This window comes from Entelurus aequoreus, linkage group LG20, assembly GCF_033978785.1.
Source record: "Entelurus aequoreus isolate RoL-2023_Sb linkage group LG20, RoL_Eaeq_v1.1, whole genome shotgun sequence".
In the NCBI taxonomy this organism is placed as follows: Eukaryota; Metazoa; Chordata; class Actinopteri; order Syngnathiformes; family Syngnathidae; genus Entelurus; species Entelurus aequoreus.
Window position 1 is genome coordinate 3,363,561 of NC_084750.1, and position 21,885 is coordinate 3,385,445.

The following is a 21,885-nucleotide window of genomic DNA, read 5'->3' on the forward strand; positions in this document are numbered from 1 at the left end:
TATTGATAAAAGACAAACTAATGTTAATGTGTGATAGATTGTTAATATGTGATAGATTGTTAAATTGTGATGCATTCAAGTTAATTTTTAATAAAGTAATGTTATTGTTTTAGATTGTTATTGTGAGATAAAATCATTTTTTAATTTATGATAGATTATTGTTGATAAGTGACAGACTAATGTTAATATGTGATAGCGTAATGTCAATTTGTGAAAGATGAATGTTAATGTGTGATACATTCATGTTAATGTTTAATAAAGTAATGTTATTATTTTAGATTAATGGTATTGTGATTGAGTGATAAAATGTTAATTTGTGATAGATTATTATTGATAAAAGACAGATTAATGTGTGATAGATTAATGTTAATGTGTGATGGATTAATGTAATATGTGATAGATTCATGTAATATGTGATTGATTAATGTTAATGTGTGATAAATTAATGTTAATGTGTGATAGATTAATGTTAATATGTGATATATTCATGTTAAATTGTGATACTTTCATTTTCATGTTTAATAAAGTAATGTTATTGTTTTAGATTGTTATTGTGAGATAAAATCATTTTAATTTGTGATAGATTATTGTTAAGTGACAGACTAATTTTAATATGTGATAGATTATTGTTAATTTGTGAAAGATGAATGTTAATGTGTGATATATTCATGTTAATGTTTAATAGATTAATGTTAATATGTGACAGATTAATGTTATTGTGATTGTGTGATAGAATAATGTTAATGTTTTATCAATTAATGTTAATATGTGATATCTTAATGTTAACATGTGATAGATTCATGTTAATGTTTAATAAACTAATGTTATTGTTTTAGATCAATGTTATTCTGATTGTGTGATCAAATAATGTTAATTTGTGATAGATTATTATTGATAAGTGACAGGCTAATGTTAAAATGTGATAGATTGTTAATGTGTGATTGATTAATGTAATCTATCAACATATCTCTCCATCTATTGACATATGTATCTATCTGTCAAAAGTCTATCAATCTATCTACCTACAGTATCTACATCTACCTACCTACCTGTCCATCTAAGTGCTTCAAAGGATCAGAATAAATCAAATACATATACAATACACAGACCAACAGTAATTTATTCCAGAATAAATTATGTGTGTGTGTGGAAGAATTGAGTGACAGCGTGTGTTGGTTGGACTCAGCTCCTTCTACTCCTACCTAACGTATTTCCAAGAAAAAAACAAGTGAAAATGTGGACATTGCATAAAATATGAATATTCTACCTGCCACAACAACAATAAGCAACCCCAGCCAATATCCACGATGCTATGCTAATTAGCGACGCTAATCATGCAAGCCTCATACTATACTGTAACGTTGAAGTGAAACTAAAGCTAACAATATTGTGTACATCAAAACTCTTTTATTCCAAAGTTGCTGCACGCAAAGTGTGTGCAGAAGCGGCTGCTGGCAGACAGCAGGCGGGAGGAATACCAAGATGGCAGGCGGGGGAGGCGGGGCACGCTTGGCGCCGAAAAGGTTCATTGATGAAGCACCTTTTTTTTTTCTCTAAAACACCCTTTTTTCAAAACTTTTGATTAAATACAGACAGTACTTGTGTGTGCACTTCTTTAAGTCACGTCTATGTGTGAGTGAACAGAAGAAAAGCTGTGACTCGTTTTATTGGCGCCACCTGTTGGTTAGCCTTTTTACATGTATTACACCACAAATACAAAACAAGGGAGAAACATTCATCGTTAATTAATCACAACAAATTATATAATTGTCTGACTATAATAATAATAATAATAATTTTATTCCTCAAAATATACCACTTTTCCATCTCTTTTTTATGCAAACAAAAATTCCCAGATTTCCCATTTTTAAATAATTTTGCAGGTGTACACCTCAGAGTCAAATATTTTGTTATTTCGCGCATGTTAAAAGGTAGCATGATAACGTTTTTTTAGCTAATTTTGCAGGTGCCCAGGTAACACCTAACGTTAACGTAACGTTCCCTTTTGGTTCTCTTTTGGTTATGCAAGATGAGAACGTTCTAAGAACGTTCTTAGAACATATCAAAAAATAAAGTTTTTGATATGTTCTAAGAACGTTCTTAGAACATATTAAAAAATATGTTTTTTTTTTTATATGTTCTAAGAACGTTCTTAGAACGTTCTCATCTATATACAAATATAAATTGCCTGCAATGGAAACAGCAACTGTTAGGCTTTTATAAGTGTTTTTTTTGCAAATTTACTTTTTATACAGTATGTTGTAACGTTTCCCTAACTTTCTGCGAAAGTGTTGTGTTTTTATAAGTGTTTTTTTTTTGCAAATTTACTTTTTATACAGTATGTTGTAACGTTTCCCTAACTTTCTGCGAAAGTGTTGGGTTTTGTGAACAATCTGACGCCGGCTGAGTCAAGGCTGCACGCACAGTAGGTGGCGGTAATGCACACACAAGGTTGCTTGCCAACCGCCATGAAAATCAGAAGAAGAAGAAGAAGAAGGAGAAGAAGACTGCACGCACGCACAATTGAAGCTGCTCCGTGAGACAAAGGACGAAGGCTAACTACTTCCAGAATCCCGATTTTAAACCAATTTGGTGCGCCATCCATTTATCACAAGTATAGAAAGAGTGAAATACGAAGCACGTTTTTGTATAACAATTTCCAACCTACATGATTAATTTCAGACCATTTTACGGTTTTAGCGTTGTGTATAAATGCGCGCCGGCGCTAACTAGCATACATTTCTCGTGCAGGTTGGCTGTTATAAAGTTTCCAAACTGACCAAATACCAACGAATGACTTCTGAAGAAGGGTGGATTTATTTGTAGTTTAGTTAAACAATAATTTGCCCCGTCAGAATGCTGCCTGAACGTTCCGAATTTGGCAGACACGGTGAGGACAATGCTGAGGAAAATTGCCACAAACAAAGTCCTGGAGCAGCTCGGCCTCCGTGGAAAGTCAGGAAAAGTGGCGTTTGAGGACTTGCCCCTTTACAGAATAATAAATAGTAAGTGTTAATAATAGGTTTGCATCTTTGAACATATGTTGCATGTATGCTCACAAGGTCGATCTAGCTGTTATTATTACAGTATTTATTCTAAAGGGAATTCTAAATTGTGCTGGTGATTGCAGAGGCATGCAGGGGTGTTTACAAGCAGACGACCACAGCTGAAGTGGATTGTGAGCTTGGAGAGGTCCTGAAACTGGCCACTTTTCGAAAGGGAGGTTCAAAATTTGAGGTACGGAGAAGATAAGATATCCCAATTTTGAATTCCCATTTTATTGAAGTTCCAATGCATGTCTTTTGAATTTGCAATTATAACTACTTGCAGGAGAAGAGGAGGAATTAAGAGGGAGGACAAAAAAGGGAAAAGAAACAAGCAAAAGAACAGAGTGAGATGAGAGGTAAATGATAAAGTAATTATGCCAATGTTTTAAAGGCCTACTGAAACCCACTACTACCAACCACGCAGTCTGATAGTTTATATATCAATGATGAAATCTTAACATTATAACACATGCCAATACGGCCGGGTTAACTTATAAAGTGACATTTTAAATTTGCCGCTAAACTTCCGGTTCGAAACGCCTCTGAGGATGACGTATGCGCGTGACGTAGCCCGGCGAACACGGGTATGCCTTCCACATTGAAGCCAATACGAAAAAGCTCTGTTTTCATTTCATAATTCCACAGTATTCTGAACATCTGTGTTCGTGAATCTGTTGCAATCATGTTCATTGCATTATAGAGAAGGAAGCTGAGCAAGCAAAGAAGAAAGTTGTCGGTGCGAAATGGACGTATTTTTCGAACGTAGTCAGCCACAACAGTACACAGCCGGCGCTTCTTTGTTTACATTCCCGGAAGATGCAGTCAAGATGGAAGAACTCGGATAACAGAGACTCTAACCAGGAGGACTTTTGACTTCGATACACAGACGCCTGTAGAGAACTGGGACAACACAGACTCTTACCAGGATTACTTTGATTTGGATGACAAAGACGCAGACGTGCTACTTTGAGTATGCAGCTTTGGCTTCTAAACATTTGATCGCTTGACCGTATGTGCGCAACTTGTTTTTGCGTATGTACGTAACTTTTTTAAAATATATAAGCTTTATGAACCTTGGGTTAGGTGAACGGTCTTTTGGGCTGAGTGATTGTGTGTGTTGATCAGGTGTTTGAATTGTATTGGCGTGTTCTATGGAGCTAGGAGCTAGCAGAGGAGCTAGGAGCTAGCGTAACAAACACGCAGGTGTTTTTATGCAGGATTAATTTGTGGCATATTAAATATAAGCCTGGTTGTGTTGTGGCTAATAGAGTATATATATGTCTTGTGTTTATTTACTGTTGTAGTCATTCCCAGCTGAATATCAGGTCACCCCCGGCTCTCACAGCATCTTCCCTATCTGAATAGCTTCAACTCCCCACTAGTCCTTCACTTGCACTTTACTCATCCACAAATCTTTCATCCTCGCTCAAATTAATGGGGAAATTGTCGCTTTCTCGGTCCGAATCTCTCTCACTTCATGCGGCCATCATTGTAAACAATAGGGAACTTTGCGTATATGTTCAACTGACTACGTCACGCTACTTCCGGTAGGGGCAAGCCTTTTTTTTTTATCAGATACCAAAAGTTGCAATCTTTATCGTCGTTGTTCTATACTAAATCCTTTCAGCAAAAATATGGCAATATCGCGAAATGATCAAGTATGACACAGAATAGATCTGCTATCCCCGTTTAAATAAAAAAAATGCATTTCAGTAGGCCTTTAATGTTATAGTTCTGTGTGTGCGATAATAGGGCAGCCCATTTTCCTTGGTTTTTTTTTTATAGAATAAACACAATATGAAGAAGTTTCAACAGAGGGCTTATAAGCGTAGATGGGCTGCCACAACTAGGCATTTGAAGAAGCAATGCCGACAGTCAACTTTAGAATTAGAGAGTGATGATAGCGAGCAAGAGAATGACACGACATCAACTCCAGAAACAGTGACAAAGTACATGGATGCTGTGTGCAGACTAAGAATAACAGACTAACTGTATCAGGATTCATAAATAACTCTTTGATGCAGTATTGAAATGGTAATATTATCTGATTGTTTTCCAGATGGCTCCTTCTTTTGTGGTCGTTGAGTTCCTTGGTGAACATTCAGTCGCTGTTGTCCCAACCAAATGGACAGAAGATGATGGAAAGGTTATTACTTTTTCTGAAAAGTACTGTGCATAGGCATAATATTGTAGCTTATTATTATTATGTCATTCATCATGATTATTTTATCTTCAGAATACCTTCTGCTATTGGCCAAGGCCAAATCCTACCCACTCCAGAATCCGGAAAGCTGAGATTCCTGACAAACAATTCTAGGAGAGGCTGCCAATTCGGGTTTTCAGGAAAACATTGACTGGTAAGGGAATATTGTCTAAGTCAGGGGTCACCAACCTTTTTGAAACCAAGAGCTACTTCTTGGGTACTGATTAATGCGAAGGGCTACCAGTTTGATACACACTTAAATAAATTGCCAGAAATAGCCAATTTGCTCAATTTACCTTTAACTCTGTTATTATTAATAATTAATGATATTTACACTTAATTGAATGGTTTAAAAGAGGAGAAAACACAAAAAAATGACAATTACATTTTGAAACATAGTCTATCTTCAATTTCGACTCTTTAAAATTCAAAATTCAACCGAAAAAAAGAAGAGAAAAACTAGCTCATTCGAATCTTTTTGAAAAAATTTAAAAAAAATAATTTATGGAACATCATTAGTAATTTTTCCTGATTAAGATTAATTTTAGAATTTTGATGACATGTTTTAAATAGGTTAAAATCCAATCTACACTTTGTTAGAATATATAACAAATTGGACCAAGCTATATTTCTAACAAAGACAAATCATTATTTCTTCTAGATTTTCCAGAACAAAAATGTTTCAAAGAAATTCAAAAGACTTTGAAATAAGATTTAAATTTGATTCTACAGATTTTCTAGATTTGCCAGAATATTTTTTTTTGAATTTTAATCATAATAAGTTTGAAGAAATATTTCTCAAATATTCTTCGTCGAAAAAACAGAAGCTAAAATGAAGAATTAAATTAAAATGTATTTATTATTCTTTACAATAAAAAATACATTTACTTGAACATTGGTTTAAATTGTCAGGAAAGAAGAGGAAGGAATTTAAAAGGTAAAAAGGTATATGTGTTTAAAAATCCTAAAATCATTTTTAAGGTTGTATTTTTTCTCTAAAATTGTCTTTCTGAAAGTTATAAGAAGCAAAGTAAAAAAATAATGAATTCATTTAAACAAGTGAAGACCAAGTCTTTAAAATATTTTCTTGGATTTTCAAATTCTATTTGAGTTTTGTCTCTCTTAGAATTAAAAATGTCGAGCAAAGCGAGACCAGCTTGCTAGTAAATAAATAAAATTAAAAAAATAGAGGCAGCTCACTGGTAAGTGCTGCTATTTGAGCTATTTTTAGAACAGGCCAGCGGGCTACTCATCTGGTCCTTACGGGCTACCTGGTGCCCGCGGGCACCACGTTGGTGACCCCTGGTCTAAGTCATATCATGTATATTTTAAACAACATAAGTTAAATTCATCTTGAGTCATCGGCATACTTTGAAATTTTGCAGAAGACTTTGACAAGGCCCTTCAATACGAAAAACAAGCTAAAATGTTTTCGAGCCCAGAAGAAGTGTTAACCAAACGGAGCCACATCACCCCTGAACGCTATAGAAACGATGAGGAAGATGTGTTTGATGCTGACGGTATAGTCACTTTTCAAAGACTGTTTACTTACAATACTCAAATACTACTTAGTGGTGCATACATTTTTTTGTCTTCGTTGGTTTAGATCAGACCTTGGCATTCTGCGGCCCGCGGGCCGCATCCGGCCCTTTGTACGTCCCTGTCCGGCCCGCGTGAGGCCAATTATAAATTACAAAATAAATTTTAAAAAGTATCTATGTCGAGTGTGCAATACAACGGTGCTGTTTTGGTTTAGAAAATCGTTATTTGTATTACTTCCGTGTGGACGTATGCGTGTGCGTGATTGTGAGTGAATGTGAACAGCTGCAATTACAAATTACAAAATAAAGTTGAAGAAACATCTATGTCGTGCGCGCAATACAACTGTGCTACTTTTATTTTGAAAAGTATTATTTATGGGCGTGTGTCCGTGTGTAACCTGCGAGTGAAGGTGCACATGCAGCGACAAGTGATGCACGGTTTACACCCGAGACGCTAAAAAGAGAAAAGTTGATGAAGAATGGCGTGTTTCCAACAAGACATGGACTGCCATGCAACGTTCCCTCTAAGGTGCGTGCCTGCACTGCGTGCCTGCACTGCAAGGTGCGTGCCTGCACTGCTCAAGCGTCCGCTGCGCGCAGCAAATATATGCCGCGCACCAAATCAAATCCCATCTGAATTCTAAACAAAATAAACATATTTATTCTATGTAATTTTGCAATGCAACTTTGAGTGACAGTGACAACAAGCGGCCCTAACGGTGTTCGTCAACACCGTTCAATTGAACACCGTTCAATTATTGTAACGTCTATCGAGATGCTTCGAGGACAGGAATTATATCGATCACTTTATTGAGCAAAACTGTTTATATTCGGACATAACCACACCAAAAACATGAGTAAAACAATTCTATCTCGAAAAACTAGTCATTTTCTGCCGTACAAACCAGGCCAAAACCAACTTGTCATCTGTCACCAACACGCATACCCCTAAACCACTGGTGTGTTTATGGCCACACAAAAAGTCAGACAACTCAAACACCACACAAAGTTACACTATAACTCCTCAGTCATACGTGTGCTTATTTTACTGTCATTTATTATTAATGTTAATTTATTTATATTAGTCATGGAATGCTGTTACACACACTATGTTGAAGTATTACTATTATTATTAATTATTATTATTATTATTATTATTATTTATCTTACGGTATATATCAAAAATAATGAGCAAAATTTAATTGAAATATTGTCGATGTGGCCCTCCAGCAGTGCTCGGGTTGCTCATGCGGCCCCCGGTAAAAATTAATTGCCCACCCCTGGTCTAGATGAAGAGGAAATTCGGCCAAAAAAGAAGTGCAGAAAAGAGAAAACACAGATCTTCGTCCAGGCACCCGCACTGCCAGAGCTCCCAACCTTTAACTTTCCAATCTCCAGCGAGTACCAGACCACTTCAGCCAGTACCAGACCACTCCAAGGCATCCAGGCCGACCCCACAGCCCAGCGAGAAGCAGCACTTCCAGGCTCAGTCCAGACTGGAATGCATCCAGCTCAAGCCAGTACCAGACCGCTCAAGCCAGTACCAGACCACTCCAGCCAGTACGAGTCAGTACCAGACCACTCCAAGAAGCAGCAGGAATGCCCTTGACAGTGAACGTTAGTTGGCTATTTAACTGTTGATAGGTGGTGTTAAACAGGCTGTTACAACGGGCAGTAATACGAATTACCTCTTTGACTTTTGTTGTCTTTGCAGTTTTCCAGTTGAGCATGAAAGTTCAAAATATACTTGAGAACCAGGGAGAAATTATGCACATGCTGAGAGGGCTGGCAGCACAGTCTGTGGGGCCAGAATCTGTGGATGTTCAAGATCTCATTGATCAGCCTTTCGAGACTCTTGAGCAGCTGAAGGCCTTCTGTGAACGGCTCGACACTGATCTTCTGCTCAGAAAGCAGCTGGTAATTAGTTTTAAAGGCCTACTGAAATGAATTTTTTTTATTTAAACGGGGATAGCAGATCTATTCTATGTGTCATACTTGATCATTTCGCGATATTGCCATATTTTTGCTGAAAGGATTTAGTATAGAACAACGACGATAAAGATTGCAACTTTTGGTATCTGATAAAAAAAAGGCTTGCCTCTACCGGAAGTAGCGTGACGTAGTCAGTTGAACATATACGCAAAGTTCCCTATTGTTTACAATGATGGCCGCATGAAGTGAGAGAGATTCGGACCGAGAAAGCGACAATTTCCCCATTAATTTGAGCGAGGATGAAAGATTTGTGGATGAGTAAAGTGCAAGTGAAGGACTAGTGGGGAGTTGAAGCTATTCAGATAGGGAAGATGCTGTGAGAGCCGGGGGTGACCTGATATTCAGCTGGGAATGACTACAACAGTAAATAAACACAAGACATATATATACTCTATTAGCCACAACACAACCAGGCTTATATTTAATATGCCACAAATTAATCCTGCATAAAAACACCTGCGTGTTTGTTACGCTAGCTCCTAGCTCCTCTGCTAGCTCCTAGCTCCATAGAACACGCCAATACAATTCAAACACCTGATCAACACACACAATCACTCAGCCCAAAAGACCGTTCACCTAACCCAAGGTTCATAAAGCTTATATATTTTAAAAAAGTTACGTACATACGCAAAAAAAAGTTGCGCACATACGGTCAAGCGATCAAATGTTTAGAAGCCAAAGCTGCATACTCACAGTAGCACGTCTGCGTCTTTGTCATCCAAATCAAAGTAATCCTGGTAAGAGTCTGTGTTGTCCCAGTTCTCTACAGGCGTCTGTGTATCGAGGTCAAAAGTCCTCCTGGTTAGAGTCTCTGTTATCCGAGTTCTTCCATCTTGACTGCATCTTTCGGGAATGTAAACAAAGAAGCGCCGGCTGTGTACTGTTGTTGCTGACTACGTTCGAAAAATACGTCCATTTCGCACCGACAACTTTCTTCTTTGCTTGCTCAGCTTCCTTCTCCATAATGCAATGAACATGATTGCAACAGATTCACGAACACAGATGTCCAGAATACTGTGGAATTATGAAATGAAAACAGAGCTTTTTCGTATTGGCTTCAATGTGGAAGGCATACCCGTGTTCGCCGGTCTACGTCACGCGCATACGTCATCCTCAGAGGCGTTTCGAACCGGAAGTTTAGCGGCAAATGTAAAATGTCACTTTATAAGTTAACCCGGCCGTATTGGCATGTGTTATAATGTTAAGATTTCATCATTGATATATAAACTATCAGACTGCGTGGTCGGTAGTAGTGGGTTTCAGTAGGCCTTTAATTCCCCACTGCAAAAATATCTTGCTCAGTTATCAAAAAACAATTTCTAATCAAGTACAATATCGTTGTTTATTTATTTGTATAGGTGAAAGCTCTTACTGCTCTTGGTGGGCAGAATTTGGCAGACACGGTGAGGACAATGCTGAGGAAAATTGCCACAAACAACGTCCCGGAGCAGCTTGGCCTCCGTGGAAAGTCAGGAAAAGTGGCGTTTGAGGACTTGCCCCTTTACAGAATAATAAATAGTAAGTGTTAATAATAGGTTTGCATCTTTGAGCATATGTTGCATGTACGCTCACAAGGTCGATCTAGCTGTTATTATTACAGTATTTATTCTAAATTGTGCTGGTGATTGCAGAGGCATGCAGGGGGTGTTTACAAGCAGACGACCACAGCTGAAGTGGATTGTGAGCTTGGAGAGGTCCTGAAACTGGCCACTTTTCGAAAGGTAGGTTCAAAATTTGAGGTACGGAGAAGAGAAGATATCCCAATTTTGAATTCCCATTTTATTGAAGTTCCACTGCATGTCTTTTGAATTTGCAATTATAACTACTTGTAGGAGAAGAGGAGGAATTAAGAGGGAGGACAAAAAAGGAAAAAGCAAAAGAACAGAGTGAGATGACAGGTAAATGATAAAGTAATTATGCCAATGTTTTAATTAAATTCAATTAATCTACATTCAAGTGCTGTCTTTGTTGTATTTGTGATAATTATTTACTTCCAGGATTTGGGTTTCCCTGCTTGGGCTGCTGCCCCCGCGACCCGACCTCGGATAAGCGGAAGAAGATGGATGGATGGATGGATGGATGGATTTACTTCCAGGAAGAGAACCAAGGGGCAGCATACACTGACGCGCACGACCAAGACCACTGCATTCCATTCCATTTATAAATGATAAATGGGTTGTATGCAATTGACAGTATTTCCACATTCACACACACATTCACACACTGATGGAGGGAGCTGCCATGCAAGGCGCTACCAGCAGCCATCAGGAGCAAGGGTGAAGTGTCTTGCCCAAGGACACAACGGACGTGCCTAGGATGGAAGAAGGTGGGGATTGAACCCCAGTAACCATCGACCCTCCGATTGCTGGCACGGCCACTCTACCAACTTCGCCACGCCGTCCCCATTTTTGTATTATATCACTAATAAAGAATTATTTCTGTTGAAATCGCTATCACAAATAAAGAATTAATTCTGTTGAAATTTCTGTTTGAGTGTTATTCCTGACAATATAGCATAAAAACAGATGTAAATAGCATGTTCCTAAACAGTTCCCTAAACGTTCTAGCCAAACGTTCTCGGCTAACGTTCTGCTAACCAAGCAAGAACTCCACAACCAAACGTTCTTTGAACGTTATAAACGAACGTCCCCAGAACAATGCCACAACGTTCTCCTAACGTTCACATAACGTTCCCTTGTTACCTGGGTGTTCGCCTGAGAGTCAATTATTTTGTTATTTTACACATGCTAACTGTTAGCATGATAACCCTTTTTAGCTAATATTGCATGTGTACACCTCAGAGTCTAGTACAGGGGTCGGCAACCCAAAATGTTGAAAGAGCCATATTGGACCAAAAATACAAAAACAAATCTGTCTGGAGCCGCAAAAAATTCAAAGCCATATTACATGGGTCATGAGATATAAATTGAATTAAGAGGACTTAAAGGAAACTAAATGAGCTCAAATATAGCTACAAATGAGGCATAATGATGCAATATGTACATATCGCTAGCCTAAATAGCATGTTAGCATCGATTAGCTTGCAGTCATGCAGTGACCAAATATGTCTGATTAGCACTCCACACAAGTCAATAACATCAACAAAACTCACCTTTGTGCCTTCACGCACGACGTTAAAAGTGTGGTGGACAAAATGAGACAGAAAAAGAAGTGGCATAAAACACGTCCTAGAAAGTCGGAGAAAGTCATGCATGGAAACAAACTATACGGTGAGTTCAAGGACCGCCAAAATTAGTAGGACAAAACAGCGCTCGCCAAATACTCGAATCAGTGAAGCATGTTTAATATAAACAGTGTGCTTTATAACAATTAGGGAGGTTTGTGTCATGTTTGTCCTCCTACAGAAACCATACTAAAACAAAAAAATAGATTTTTTTTCCCCTCATCTTTTTCCATTCTTCATACATTTTTGAAAAATCTCCAGAGAGCCACTAGGGCGGCGCTAAAGAGCCGCATGCGGCTCTAGAGCCGCGGGTTGCCGACCCCCGGTCTAGTATTTTGTCATTCACGTACGCTAACTGTTAGCATGTTGACTCGTTTTAGCTAATTTTTGCAGGTGTTCATTTCAGACTCAAATATTTTGTCATCTTACGCATGCTAACTGTTAGCATGTTAACTTGTTTTAGCTATTTTTTGCAGGTGTACATGTCAGACTCAAATATTTTGTCATTTTACGCATGCTAACTGTTAGCATGTTAACTCGTTTTAGCTATTTTTTGCAGGTGTGCATTTCAGACTCAAATATGTTATCATTTGACGCATGCTAACTGTTAGCATGATTACTCTTTTTAGCTAATTTTGCAGGTGTACACATCAGATTGAAGTAATCTATTGTGCGCATGTTAAAAGTTAGCATAATAACTTTTTTTAGCTAATTTTGCAGGTGTACACCTCAGACACAAATATTTAGTTATTTCACGCACGCTAACTGTTAGCATGTTAACTTTTTTCCGCTATTTTTGTAGGTATACACCTGAGAGTCAAGTATTTTGGTACTTAATGCATTCTAACTCTTAGCATGTTAATTGTTTTTTGCTAATTTTGCAGGGGTACACCTCAGACTCAAATATTTAGTTATTTCAGGCACACTAACTGTTAGCATGTTTACTTTTTTTAATTTTTTTTTGGTGGTATACACCTCAGAGTCAAGTATTTTGGTACTTGATGCATGCCAACTGTTAGCACGTTCATTCTTCGTTGCTAATTTTGCAGGCGTACACCTTGAAGTCAAACATTTAGTTTTTTCACGCATTCTAACTGTACATCTCTGACTCAAATATTTGATTTTTGATAACTTTTTTTTAGCTAATTTTGCAAGGGTACACCTCAGAGTCAAGTATTTTGTTATTTCACACAGGCTAACTGTTAGCATGTTAACTCGTTTTAGCAATTTTTTTGCAGGTGTACATCTCAGACTCAAATATTTTGTTATTTTACGGATGTTAACCATTAGCATGATGACTCTTTTTTTAGCAAGTTTCGGAGGTGTACACCTCAGATTGAAGTATTTTATTTTACGCATGTTAAAAGTTAGCATTATAACTTTTTTTGGCTAATTTTGTAAAAAAAAAAATCTTATTTCATGCATGCTAACTATTAACATAACTCTTTTGAGCTAATTTTAAAGTATACAGCTCAGAGTCATATATTGTTATTTTATACATGTTAACTGTTAGCATGTTAAATATTTCTGCTCATTTTGCAAGTCGCATATTTTTTTGATGCCATCTGGCTAGCGTGCTAACCGTTAGCATTACAGTCGCACGCAACTTCTATGCAGAATGTTTTTTCTGGTTATATTTTCAGATTCATTACCGACATATATCACACAACAGAGCAACAACACAACCAATGTTTGCACCCACAACCGAGTAGCAACATTTTAAAGCGCATGCAGAGCGAAACAAAGCCACTTATACTTTAAATGTAACTCATTCTACGATTGAATTAGGAGGTTGCCTACAGCCACAGCTCATTTCCACTTTCAAGTTTGTGACGTCTTGACAACAAAGAGTTGACGACTAATTAATGTCCATGAATGTTCCAGAGGATCATCACGTCACAGCAGGGAGAGGCATGAAGGTTCCATAACGTGTCTACCTGGCCAGCTGTCACTCAAAGCGAGGACGAGCTCCTTTGCAGTCTCTCTCTCTCGCTCTTTCCCCACTTAAAAGTCCGTCACATCACAGCAGCCCACGGAGGTGAAAGACACAGGTGCTTATGTAATCTACTGTACACGCTTATGTAATCTACTGTACACGCTTATGTAATCTACTGTACACGCCGCTTTGCATCAACATCTCTGCGCACCTGGCTTAGTGAGACACTCAAACATGGGCAGTTCTCCTTCACTCCTCCACTCTTTCACATGTCACGTTATAGCACATACAACAACGTAATAGATGTCATATATCGCATACAACAACGTAATAGATGTCATATATCACATACAACAATGTAATAGATGTCATATATCGCATACAACAACGTAATAGATGTCATATATTACATACAACAATGTAATAGATGTCATATATCGCATACAACAACGTAATAGATGTCATATATCACATACAACAATGTAATAGATGTCATATATCACATACAACAAAGTAATAGATGTCATATATCACATACAACAATGTAATAGATGTCACATATCACATACAACAACATAATAGATGTCATATCACATACAACAACGTAATAGATGTCATATATCACATACAACAATGTAATAGATGTCATATATCACATACAACAAAGTAATATGTCATATATCACATACAACAATGTAGTAAATGTCATATATCACATACAACAATGTAGTAAATGTCATATATCACATACAACATCGTAATAGATGTCATATCACATACAACAACGTAATAGATGTCATATATCCCATACAACAATGTAATAGATGTCATATATCACATACAACAATGTAATAGATGTCATATATCACATACAACAATGTAATAGATGTCATATATCACATACAACATCGTAATAGATGTCATATATCACATACAACAACATAATAGATGTCATTTATCACATACAACAATGTAATAGATGTCATATATCACATACAACAACATAATATATGTCATATATCACATACAACAATGTAATAGATGTCATATATCACATACAACAACATAATAGATGTCATATATCACATACAACAACGTAATAGATGTCATATATCACATACAACAAAGTAATAGATGTCATATATCACATACAACAAGGTAATAGATGTCATATATCACATACAACAATGTAATAGATGTCATATATCACATACAACAATGTAATAGATGTCATATATCACATACAACATCGTAATAGATGTCATATATCACATACAACAACATAATAGATGTCATTTATCACATACAACAATGTAATAGATGTCATATATCACATAGAACAACATAATAGATGTCATATATCACAAACAACAATGTAATAGATGTCATATATCACATACAACAACATAATAGATGTCATATATCACATACAACAATGTAATAGATGTCATATATCACATACAACAACATAATAGATGTCATATATCACATACAACAACATAATAGATGTCATATATCACATACAACAAAGTAATAGATGTCATATATCACATACAACAAGGTAATAGATGTCATATATCACATACAACAATGTAATAGATGTCATATATCACATACAACAACGTAATAGATGTCATATATCACATACAACAATGTAAGAGATGTCATATATCACATACAACAACATAATAGATGTCATATATCACATACAACAATGTAATAGATGTCATATATCACATACAACAACATAATAGATGTCATATATCACATACAACAATGTAATAGATGTCATATATCACATACAACAACATAATAGATGTCATATATCACATACAACAATGTAAGAGATGTCATATATCACATACAACAACATAATAGATGTCATATATCACATACAACAAAGTAATAGATGTCATATATCACATACAACAAGGTAATAGATGTCATATATCACATACAACAATGTAATAGATGTCATATATCACATACAACAACGTAATAGATGTCATATATCACATACAACAATGTAATAGATGTCATATATCACATACAACAATGTAATAGATGTCATATATCACATACAACAATGTAATAGATGTCATATATCACATACAACAATGTAATAGATGTCATATATCACATACAACAATGTAATAGATGTCATGTATCACATACAACATCGTAATAGATGTCATATATCACATACAACAACATAATAGATGTCATATATCACATACAACAATGTAATAGATGTCATATATCACATACAACAACATAATAGATGTCATATATCACATACAACAACGTAGTAGATGTCATATATCACATACAACAACGTAATAGATGTCATATATCACATACAACAACGTAATAGATATATATCACATACAACAACATAATAGATGTCATATATCACATACAACAACGTAGTAAATGTCATATATCACATACAACAACATAATAGATGTCATATATCACATACAACAATGTAAGAGATGTCATATATCACATACAACAACATAATAGATGTCATATATCACATACAACAAAGTAATAGATGTCATATATCACATACAACAAGGTAATAGATGTCATATATCACATACAACAATGTAATAGATGTCATATATCACATACAACAACGTAATAGATGTCATATATCACATACAACAACGTAATAGATGTCATATATCACATACAACAATGTAATAGATGTCATATATCACATACAACAATGTAATAGATGTCATATATCACATACAACAATGTAATAGATGTCATATATCACATACAACAATGTAATAGATGTCATATATCACATACAACATCGTAATAGATGTCATATATCACATACAACAACATAATAGATGTCATATATCACATACAACAATGTAATAGATGTCATATATCACATACAACAACATAATAGATGTCATATATCACATACAACAACGTAGTAGATGTCATATATCACATACAACAACGTAATAGATGTCATATATCACATACAACAACGTAATAGATATATATCACATACAACAACATAATAGATGTCATATATCACATACAACAACGTAGTAAATGTCATATATCACATACAACATCGTAATAGATGTCATATATCACATACAACAATGTAATAGATGTCATATATCACATACAACATCGTAATAGATGTCATATATCACATACAACAATGTAGTAAATGTCATATATCACATACAACAATGTAGTAAATGTCATATATCACATACAATATCGTAATAGATGTCATATATTGCATACAACAACATAATAGATGTCATATCACATACAACAATGTAATAGATGTCATATATCACATACAACAATGTAATAGATGTCATATATCACATACAACAATATAATATATGTCATATAACACATACAACAACGTAATAGATGTCATATATCACATACAACAAAGTAATAGTCATATATCACATACAACAATGTAATAGATGTCATATATCACATACAACAATGTAATAGATGTCATATATCACATACAACAATGTAATAGATGTCATATATCACATACAACAATGTAATAGATGTCATATATCACATACAACAACGTAATAGATTTATATCACATACAACAACATAATAGATGTCATATATCACATACAACAAGGTAATAGATGTCATATATCACATACAACAAAGTAATAGATATCATATATCACATACAACAAGGTAATATATGTCATATATCACATACAACATCGTAATAGATGTCATATATCGCATACAACAACATAATAGATGTCATATCACATACAACAACGTAATAGATGTCATATATCCCATACAATAACGTAATAGATGTCATATATCACATACAACAACGTAATAGATGTCATATATCACATACAACAACGTAATAGATGTCATATATCGCATACAACAACGTAATAGATGTCATATATCACATACAACAACGTAATAGATGTCATATATCGCATACAACAACGTAATAGATGTCATATCGCATACAACAACGTAATAGATGTCATATCGCATACAACAACGTAATAGATGTCATATATCACATACAACAACGTAATAGATGTCATATATCACATACAACAATGTAATAGATGTCATATATCACATACAACAATGTAATAGATGTCATATATCACATACAACAACGTAATAGATGTCATATATCACATACAACAAGGTAATAGATATATATCACATACAACAACATAATAGATGTCATATATCACATACAACAACGTAATAGATATATATCACATACAACAACATAATAGATGTCATATATCACATACAACAAAGTAATAGATGTCATATATCACATACAACAATGTAATAGATGTCATATATCACATACAACAATGTAATAGATGTCATATATCACATATAACAATGTAGTAGATGTCACGTATGTGGGCTCTGTACCGAGGATGTCGTTGTGGCTTGTACAGCCCTTTGAGACACTTGTGATTTAGGGCTATATAAATAAACATTGATTGATTGATTGATTCATATATCACATACAACAATGTAATAGTCATACATCACACACAATGTAATATGTCATATATCACATACAACAATGTAATTAGAGATATCCGATAATGGCTTTTTTGCCGATATCCGATATTCCGATATTGTCCAACTCTTAATTACCGATTCCGATATCAACCGATACCGATATATACAGTCGTGGAATTAACACATTATTATGCCTAATTTTTTTGTGATGCCCCGCTGGATGCATTAAACAATGTAACAAAGTTTTCCAAAATAAGAGAACAACTTCAACTCAAATTATGGTAAAAAAAAATGCCAACATGGCACTCCCATATTTATTATTGAAGTCACAAAGTGCATTATTTTTTTTAAACATGCCTCAAAACAGCAGCTTGGAATTTGGGACATGCTCTCCCTGAGATAATCCTGATACCCACTACAACTATGGGAAATGCTATACTTTGACTTTCACAAAGTCTAAGTCTAAGAAAGTGCAATATTCTTTTTTTTTTTTTTTTTTTTTTTAAACATGCCTCAAAACAACAGCTACAAAAACAATGAAAGCACACAGCTTCAGTCCAGAGTATACTAGAGTAATACAGTAAACAATAACATAGTCCTCCTTTAGTGCAAGACTGCCTGGTATACTGTATAACAGGTCATTATAAACTGGGCTCAATCTGCCCTGCTCTAACGTATTTGTATGAGTAACACAAATGTGCTGCAAGCTAGTGGTGAGTGCTTGAAGTGGCCTACCAGTCAGGGCACCTCTGTTCACTGCAAGCTGCCAAGTGTGCGCCATGCAGGGCAGACTAGCCACACCAAACTCCACCGTAGTTTTTGACATACTGACCACAACGTGAGCTTTCGCCCCGGGGTGGTTTTTGTTGTATTTTCATTTTTGCTCGGCGGAGTCTTTAAGCGACAACTGTGTGGTACTACTTTTTTCAGTGTTTGCTTTTCATCCATCTTCCGCTTGTATTCATCGTGTATCTCCTTATGATTCTTGAAGAGGTGGGAGATCAAATTGCTCGTATTAGAGGAAGACGTCTTGGTTCCTCCTCACATAACCAACTTTTTGCAGTCGTTTGCAAATTGCCAGTTTTTTATCCGGCAGACACACTTTAAAATAATCCCAAACCATAGACATGGTGTCATTAGTCAGTCACCGAGCGAGCTCGCTTGTTAGCCAGGCTACAGCACCGGCAACAACACACTCTTGTTGTTGTTATGCTCCGCTCGCGGCGGTTTGATGAGGTCATCAAGCGTCGCCAGTAAACCTCTCATGCTGCAGTTGTCAACTCCTGTGTTGTGTGTGGGGGAGGGGGGAGGGGAGGGGCTGCTGACTGGGTTTATATCCGTGTTTTACCGTACAGCGGCGTTTGAAAAAGTCATTAATTTAACTTTTTGAAACCGATACCGATAATTTCCGATATCACATTTTAAAGCATTTATCGGCCGATATATCGGACATCTCTAAATGTAATAGATGTCATATATCACATACAACAACTTAATATATGTCATATATCACATACAACGTAATAAATGTCATATCACATACAACAACGTAATAAATGTCATATCAGATACAACAACGTAATAGACGTCATATATCACATACAACAACGTAATAGATGTCATATATCACATACAGCAATGTAATAGATGTCATATATCACATACAACAATGTAATAGATGTCATATATCACATACAACAATTTAATAGATGTCATATATCACATACAACAACGTAATAAATGTCATATCAGATACAACAACGTAATAGACGTCATATACCACATACAACAACTTAATAGATGTCATATATCACATACAACAGTGTAATAAATGTCATATATCACATACAACAATGTAATAGATGTCATATATAACATACAACAACTTAATAGATGTCATATCACATACAACAACTTAATAGATGTCATATCACATACAACAGTGTAATGGATGTCATATATCACATACAACAATGTAATAGATGTCATATATAACATACAACAACTTAATAGATGTCATATATCACATACAACAACTTAATAGATGTCATATATCACATACAACAATGTAATAGATGTCATATATAACATACAACAACTTAATAGATGTCATATATCACATACAACAACTTAATAGATGTCATAACACATGCAACACCGTAATAAATGTCATATAGAAATAGATTGCATATATCACATACAACAATGTAATAGATGTCATATATCACAACAACATAATAGATGTCATATATCACATACAGCAATGTAATATATGTCATATATCACATACAACAACTTAATAGATGTCATATATCACATACAACAACGTAATAAATGTCATATATCACATACAACAATGTAATAGATGTCATATATCACATACAGCAATGTAATATATGTCATATATCACATACAACAACTTAATAGATGTCATATATCACATACAACAGCATAATAAATGTCATATATCAGATACAACAATGTAATAGATGTCATATATCACATACAACAACTTAATAGATGTCATAACACATGCAACACTGTAATAAATGTCATATAGAAATAGACTGCATATATCACATACAACAATGTAATAGATGTCATATATCACAACAACGTAATAGATGTCATATATCACATACAGCAATGTAATATATGTCATATATCACATACAACAACTTAATAGATGTCATATATCACATACAACGTAATAAATGTCATATATCACATACAACAATGTAATAGATGTCATATATCACATACAACAACTTAATAGATGTCATATATCACATACAACAATGTAATAGATGTCATATATCACATACAACAACTTAATGTCATATATCACATACAACAATGTAATAGATGTCATATCACATACAACGACTTAATAGATGTCATATATCACATACAACAACTTAATAGATGTCATATAACACATGCAACACCGTAATAAATGTCATATAGCACATGCAACACCGTAATAAATGTCATATAGTAATAGATTGTATATATCACATACAACAATGTAATAGATGCCATATATCACATACAACAATGTAAAATATGTCATATATCATGGATGGACGGATGGATAGATCAACCTCAGATCTCACCATTGACATAAAGTTTTAGTCATTTGTTTATGTTTTATACCCCCTTTAAAAAAATAAAAATAAAAAAAACTTGTTTTTTTTTGGGCAAAACATGAAATATGCAATATTTTCCCCAAAACATTTTAAAAAATTGAATATTTGATGTAAAGTCATTGTAGCTTTAAAAGCATATATCATTCATAACACCATTACTTTTGATCCAAAAGGCCGCCACTTATAAGTGTTAAAAATAAGTCATACATCAATACATATTATTATTACTTTCAACGCTTAAATCTTTCGATAAACTGCAGATTATAAGTTTTTATTCTTTTTTGAGCA

General features: G+C 35.0%; 1 protein-coding gene and 1 long non-coding RNA gene across 15 annotated transcripts in view; one reads left to right on the top strand and one right to left on the bottom strand.

Moving 5' to 3' along the window:
• syngap1b (synaptic Ras GTPase activating protein 1b) overlaps window positions 1-21,885 on the bottom strand; it is a 351,951-nt gene that overhangs the window by 162,151 nt on the left and 167,915 nt on the right. The gene's annotated exons all lie outside the window — the stretch shown is intronic.
• Window positions 2,644-5,383, top strand: LOC133635844 (uncharacterized). Of its 2 annotated transcripts, XR_009822128.1 has the most exons (5): window positions 2,644-3,005; window positions 3,131-3,237; window positions 3,331-3,403; window positions 5,107-5,193; window positions 5,284-5,383. It is a non-coding gene; the product is annotated as an uncharacterized LOC133635844 (long non-coding RNA). The 2 variants fall into 2 exon arrangements; XR_009822127.1 differs by lacking the exons at window positions 2,644-3,005; window positions 3,131-3,237; window positions 3,331-3,403 and adding an exon at window positions 4,837-4,996.